The sequence below is a fragment of the Ovis aries genome, chromosome 10 (assembly GCF_016772045.2).
Source record: "Ovis aries strain OAR_USU_Benz2616 breed Rambouillet chromosome 10, ARS-UI_Ramb_v3.0, whole genome shotgun sequence".
Classification (NCBI taxonomy): Eukaryota; Metazoa; Chordata; class Mammalia; order Artiodactyla; family Bovidae; genus Ovis; species Ovis aries.
The window spans coordinates 70,879,925-70,887,503 of record NC_056063.1 but is presented as its reverse complement, the minus strand read 5'-3'; the positions used below and the strand labels follow the sequence as shown (position 1 = coordinate 70,887,503).

General features: G+C 48.0%; 1 pseudogene; it reads right to left on the bottom strand.

Annotated features, from left to right (window-relative positions):
* Nucleotides 1-3,970: 3,970 nt before the first annotated feature.
* On the bottom strand, nt 3,971-4,401 carry LOC101107612 (small ribosomal subunit protein uS12-like; annotated as a pseudogene).
* Nucleotides 4,402-7,579: the final 3,178 nt, after the last annotated feature.

Here is a 7,579-nt window from a genome sequence, read left to right as displayed (position 1 = left end):
TCCATCCATGGGATTTTCCAGGCAAGAAGACTGGAGTGGGTTGCCATTTCCTTCTGCCTAGGTTGGTTATAACTTTTCTTCCAAGAAGCAAGGGTCTTTTAATTTAATGGCTACAGTCACCATCTGCAGTGACTTTGGAGGCCAAGAAAATAAAATCTGTCACTGTTTCCACTGTTTCCCCATCTATGGGACCGGATGCCATGATCTTTGTTTTTGAATGTTGAGCTTTAAGCCAACTTTTTCACTCTCTTCTTTTACGTTCATCAAGAGGCCCTTTAGTTCTTCTTCACTTTCTGCCATAAAGGTGGTGTCGTCTGTATATCTGAGGTGATTGATATTTCTCCTGGCAATCTCGACAGGCTGAAAACCACAATCACAGAAAACTGAAGATTAGCTGTACTTATCAAGGTGATGCTGGTCAGGCCACCAATGACTAATTTCCATACAACTGTCAGGGCTGACTTTGCTCTTTATACTCATAGCCCTCTCCCTGTCTATAAAAGCTCTTGTCCACTATCAACAGTGGGGACAGTCAGCCTTTGGACAGGTGCCCACTCTCCCCCAACTCATATATACTGGCATCTAAAATAAAGTTCTTTACCACCAACCTGGTCTCTTTATTGGCTTTTGAGCAGCAAGCAGCCAGACACCCCCCACCCTTTCAGTATCACTTTTTAGCCTTCTATGGTCAGCCTTCGAACTATCACAGCACCAGCCATGGTGAGAGGGGAGTGACTTTCAGTGTTACAATGCAGATTCAGAGACCAGACCATGGTCAACACCATCTTGATTAGCTGGTTCAAGCCAGTTTCTGTGGGATCCTGTTTTTCTCAATATATGTGCCCCTCTTCCTTCTTGTCTCAACAGCATGGACACATTGTTTCCATAGTGTCAAGGCCATCTTAGCTTGTCATCTTGAAGTCCATACCTGTGTATGGGGTTACACAGGGTTCTATGTGTACCCTGATGCCTATGTCCTTCCCTTTCCCATTTAAGCAATACCAGGTTGTCTTCCTCAAATGAAGGGCACCAGGGACTCCCACTTATTTCAGGCACAACATCAAGCCCCAGACAAGAAGGAGTTACCTTATGCATTAAAGAAAATAAAACAAACAAAACTGATTATATCAATGTTTCCTATTGAACCTTCAGGCATAGGGAGAAATTGGTCTCTTTTTCTTCATCAAGATGATCTCGACAGGTAACAAAGGAAACAACCATTAAAGGTAAAGTGGGTCCCTTAATATTCAGGGAGGCTGGGCTGTGATGGAGCAGTCACTGACAAAGCCCATCAACAATTCCCTGGGAGTAAAAGTAGAATCTGGATAATGAAATAAAGTGTCACCTTTTTTCTCTTGCTTTGTGCTGAGCCTTGTTTCACTTGCTCACAGGGCACCTCGTGCAGAAGCCTCACACCTGGCTCTTCAGACGAGACTCCCTGATGTGAAAAGTCTATGCTGACACCTCAGCTCTGAGGGCCGTGTGTCTCTGCACACGGCACTGTGACTCAAGATGGCGGCAAGGGGGACGTGTGGAGAGATGCTGAGTCCAGCACTGTGATTCAAGATGGCGGCCCCAGGGCCGAGTGCAGAGACACTAAGCCCAGCTCTATGATTCAAAATGGCGGCAAGGGGGCCATGTGCAGAGATGCTGACACAGCATTATAACCTGTAGCCACAAGCAGCACAGCTGAACCTGTCCTGTGAGAACCCCTCCATCCCCCAGCTGACAGGAATCACACACAGCAGTCCCAGGAGTGCTTTTAGGAGAGAGTGTGTCCTCTAGAGCACATTCTATTGGGACAAGCCACACCTGGCAAAGGGGCTTCCCAGGTGGCTCAGCAGTAAAGAACCTGCCTGCCAGTGCAGGAGATTTGCATTGATCCCTGGATCAGGAAGATCCTTTGGAGCTGAAAATGGCAACCCACTCCAATATTCTTGCCTGGGAAATCCCACTGACAGAGGAGCCTGGAGGGGTGCAGTCCATGGGGTTGCAAAGAGTCAGACATGACTAAGTGACTAAGCACACACACAAACCTGGTTAAAGGACGCCCAGCCTCCCATTTGGGTCTGACTGGGGAGGGTCAGTAACAAACTAGGAAGAAATCAAACCATCTTTGGTTTTCCTGGTGACTCAGATGGTAAAGAATATGCCTGCAATGGAGGAGACCCGGGTTTGATCCCTGGATTGGGAAGATCCCCTGGAGAACGGAATAGGCAACCCACTCCAGTATTCTTATGTGCAGAATTCCATGGAATTCTGGTGGATGGACAGGGAGGCCTGGCGTGCTGCAATTCATGGGGTCACAAAGAGTCGGACACAACTGAGCGACTGAACTGAGCTGAAGGTCCATGGAGTTCCAAAGAGTCAGACAAGACGGAGTGACAAACATTTTCTAGCAATGAAAGTTGCTTCCATTTGGGAAGAAATGAGATCTTTTGCTTCCAACTGAGGTCCTCTCTTGGCTGCAGGGTGGAATTACCTGTGGGGTTTTAAAAAGCGTGCCTCCTGCCTTCCCTCTCCCGAGATTCTGATTTAACTGAGATGAGGCTTCAGCACTGGGATTTACAGAGCTCCCCGACAGAGTCGGACACGACTGAAGCGACTTAGCAGCAGCAGCAGCAGCCTGGTGATTTTACAAACCACAAGCCTTTGCCATGTTTAAGCTATAAGGACTCTATCTGGACGAAGAACAGAGTAAACAAATCAGGTGATTCTGTAGGAGTAGGAGTGTGTTCTTCTGTGTCTAGGGTGTAGATGAGGTGGGTGAGGTGGGAGCCTGTGATATCTCTTGCCCGCTGAGAGGTCTTCCTGGTCCCTCATTCCATGGCCTTTCCAGCTGCTCACCTGGATACATGGATTCTTCTGCCCCCTGGTGGTGATGTTCAGTATAGCACAGTTGTCTTTGGAGGTTTCATACCAGCCCAGCCTAGTTGGGCTTCCCTGGTGGCTCTGGTGGTAAAGAATCTCCCTGCCAATACAGGAGCTGCAAGGTTCAATCCCTGGTTCTGGAAGATCCCCTAGAGCATGAAATGGCAACCCATTCCAGTATTCTTACCTGAAGAATCCCATATGGACAAAGGAGCCTAGCAGGCTACAGTCCATGGATTCACAAGAGTCGGACATGACTTAGTGACTAAACCACCACAGCCTTAGTTCATCACAAACCTGAGCCTGAGTCCCAAGGTGTGGCTTGCTAGGAGGGAAATCCTGGGAACCTTATAGGATGAGCAGCTCAGCAGTAACTTCAGGAGTCTCTCCTGCACAGGGAAGCTCAAGGAGCTCCTGGCCACTGGCCAAGCACGAGTCTTTAACAGGGCTGTGAATGGAGTCTTCCTGTGCCTGGGGTCTGAGGGGTGTGTGTGTTCAGTCATGATGACTTTTTGGGACCCCATGGACAGAGGATGGGATTTCCCAGGCAGAAATACTGGAGTGGGTTGCCATTTCCTCTTCCAGGGGATCTTCCTGACCCAGGAATGAAACCTGCATCTCTTGGGTCTCCTACAGTTGCAGGAAGATTCCTTACCACAAGTGCCCCCTGCAGTGTTGAGGAAATTGATCTTATCAGGCAGTGACAGGTGCTTCCCAGCCTCAGTGGTAAAGAATCTGCCTGCCAGTGCAGGAGACACAGGAGAGGCAAGTTCCTTGTCTGGGTTAGGAAGACGCCCTGGAGGAGGAAATGGCAACCCACTCCAGTATTCTTGCCTAGAGGATCCCATGAACAGATGAGTCTGGCAGGCTACAGTAATAGGGTTGCAAAGAGTCGGACGTGACTGCACACAGCCAGTAACAAGTGGCTATGATATGGAGCATCAAAAAGTGCAGAGGTGTAAGGTAATGAGAGTCCCTATATACAGCAGCTGCCCCTTATTCTGCTGTGTGTGTCAGGATTTGTTTTTACTTAACTATCACATTTAATTATTTTTTGGTATATAAAAATTTATTACTATCATGCTTTCTTCATCAAAATTTATGATCTTGGTCTTTCCTTTTTGCCTTTGTATAAGGTCAAAAGAGAGACACTGGCTAATTTGACAACCTTAAAGCGGACTCCAGGAATGTCATCAATGGCATGACCTTTGCAACCAAATCCAGCAACCATAATGCCATCATTTTCCTCAATAGAATTCAAGCAACCATCACTGGGTACAAAGGCTGTGACTTTTTGCCATTCTTGATGAGCTGAACCCTGACACATTTCTTGATGGCAGAATTTGGTTGTTTGGCTTCAACCACTACTTTTTTGAGCACAATTCTCTTGGCATGAGAAGCCCCTCCAAAAGGGTTGGCCTTCAGGGCTATGCCCAAATGGGCTTTCTTGTACTACTTGCCATGCCACTTCTGGGCTTGTCATTGGCTACAGAAATTCCTGGCAGTATGAAGACCACGACACTTGCCCATTCTGCCAGTATCACAGGCCTGAACAAAAGACTATCATGTTTAATTTTAACACAAGCTCGGAGGGTATTAGAAGCCCCATCTTACAGCACTTTAGGACCTTGATCAATGTCATAGGACTCCTAACTGACAGATGCAGCCTGTGAGCCCAAGCAGGTGGGACCCCACAGTCTGTCCCCACTCCACCCGTGTCCCGCAGGACCAGGAGGTCTCCCTGCCCAAAGACCTGCTCAGCAGCTTCAGCCTGACTCCCTGGGTGGGTCCGTGAGGTCCCTCCAGGCGCTCACAGCCCCTTTGCTCCTACTGCCTCTGACTTGTGTCCTTCCTTCTGCGGGGCAGACCCGAGAGCCCCACAATCGGCAGGAGGACACCCTTGTCCCATTCTGGTAGCTTCTCCCTGCAGCCAGCTCCCGGGGGTGGGGTCAGGCCAGGTTGTGAGGAGAATAGGAGAGAAGCAGGAAGGGAGTGAGCTCGTGGTCAGCACTTACCTCTGACCTGGGACCTCCCTCTCTCTCCCTGACACTTCCCACCACTCGTGGCAGCTCCCCTCCATGACCCTCTCTTCATTACACGTGCTCCTGTAGCTCTGCTGTGGATCAGAGTCACCACAGGAGGGGTCAGAATGCAGGTTCCTGGGCTCCGTTCCCAAAGATCTGATCCAGGAGGTCACATAGTGGGGCCTGGGAATTTGAATTTTTAACCAACAACCCAGTGGGTTTTGATGCAGAGGGTCCTCTGAACACATTTTGAGCAGCATTTAACAGACCTGTCACTTACATCCGTGGCCCCAGGTCAAGAGTACAAATGAAGCCCATACTATATGTTTAAACAGTTAAAAGTTATAAATCAGTCAATCAAAATTGTCGAGTACACCTTCCTAACAATTAAAACCTGGCAGACTGGGGTTTTGGACACTGAGCTCCAAACCAGAAGGCAGGACAGCAGAAGGAGGGGCCGCCCCAGCCCTCAGCCCTCCCCCTGCTCTTCCCACCTCTGGCTCTGACCCTCTTTGTCCCCTGAGCAATCTGCTGCTCAGAAAGAGCACCCCCAGCCTTCAAGTCCAAGCTCATACTTGGACCCTCTTCCGCCCCTTAAAGAGCTGAATCTTGACCTCCTGTCGGGCTGGGACATGAGCCTCGGGAGGGAGGTGGGCACTGGCTCTGGGAGCAGGGATTTTGGGGTCCAGGTGCTCAGAGCACAGCCTGGAGGGGGCGGGGCTCCCAGTGGCCACAGCCCCTGGTCCTCTCTGCCTGCCCCTGTGGAAGCTGCAACCACAGAATGATGGAGCAGGGCTTCTAAACCAGCGCTTCTCTGACTGTACTGTGAGCAGGAGTCACCTGGGATCCGGAGATTCTGAGTCAGTGGGTCTGGGTTAGTGCCAGGAGCCAGCGTGAGGAATTCCACGCTGGTGGAATTCCATGACAAGGTCATGCAGCAAGAGCTCTAATGGCAAGGCTAATCAGACCTCAAGTTTTCCCCCTGGAATTTTCTGAGCATCCACCCCCCAAAAAATAAGAATCTGCCTGCTTTTCCACTCTTCTGACATTCTCTGGAAAAAGTCAATTCAGGGCTTTAGTCTTCTGCATTTGAAAGAGTGTTTCAATCCAAAAACCCCTCTGATGGCTTTCTAGCCTGCCTGTAGGACTCGTACAGCTGCACATGTGATTGTTTGAGGCCTCCTGACCGCAGGAGGCACAGGAAGCTTAAAACATCCTAGGAATGTAGGGGCTTCCGAAGAGTCAAAATCATTAGAATAGGACTGATTAAAAGTTTCATTTGTTGAGCCGATACTTGCTGCCAAATTTTCATATCCTTTATTTTTAGATATAGTTGGTATATAGAAAAACAAGTAGTAGACCTGGTATTAGTGACATTAGATCTTTCAGTTAAGTACCTTCTTTGTTATAACCCACTGCGCCTTTGTTCTATAGAGATGTAACTTTAGCGCTTTAAGGAAATGCAGATTAAAGAAAAACAGTTAGGGGAAACAAAATTAACATTCATTAAGGAAGAGAGCCAAAAAGTGTTAACAAGCCTCTTGGCCAGAAGATAATGTAAATCACCTGAGACCTTTTGTATACAAAAAGATGTACAGAAAGAGTCTGGGCTGCGAACTCTACATAATTTTGTATTACCCATTGATCTCCATTTATACTCAAAAGTATAAAAGGCCTTGAAGGACAATAGAAGGAGAGCCAGTCGCTGGACTGGTTTCCCCCGTGTCTCTCTCTTCTTCTCTCCCTTTCCCTCCCTCTGCTCTTTACTTTAATTTCAGGCTGAATTTCCACCTGGGGCAAGGAGGCTCGCCAAGTCTACTTACTGCCCTGGCTATTAAGACCCACGCGAAAGGGAGCCTAAGGTGAGGCACCCTTAGATATTCAAGCGAGCGCCGGTGGCCCAACGTAGATGGTGCAAATTCCTTGTCTGGAATTTTATTGGTCTTCCGCGTAATCCAAGCTATTCAGCCCTCTTTCTCCACTTAATCTTCCTACTACACTATTTCTTCCTAATCTAATCTTATATTAATAAATAAATAAGTTTTCCTCGCCAACTCCATCCACCCTTCGAATTCCCTGGACCCACCAGGGCTGGACCCCGGCAGGTTAGAGACAAGATTCCGTGTTCTAACAGCCTCCCAGGGCAGCCCAAGGATGCTGGTCCACAGGCCTCACTTAGAACAGCAAGGATCTGGAGCAGGGTGGGCAGAGTTTTCCTGTAAAGGACCAGGAAGTGTATTTCCAGGCTCTGGGGGCCTTATGGTCTCTGCTCAGGAAAACATCTACTTCTGCTTCATTGATTATGCTAAAGCCTTTCTGTGGACCACAACAAACTGGAAAACTTAAAAGAGATGGGAATCCCAAACCACCTTATCTGTCTCCTGAGGAACCTGTATGCAGGTCAAGAAGCAACAGTTAGAGCCAGACATGGAACAACTGCCTGGGTCAAAATTGGGAAAGGAGTATGACAAGGCTTTATATTGTCACCCTGATTTAATTCATATGAAGTAGAATGTATGTATCTCTATAACTGAATCACTGCTGTACAGCAGAAGTTAACATATTGTAAGTCAACTATACTTAAATAAATTTTTAAAGAAACATGAAAAAAAAGCTAAGGGTGTCATTAGGTTCATTATTAGTAATGTTTATTTTGGTTACTTGCTTAGCCTGGTGTTTGCCAG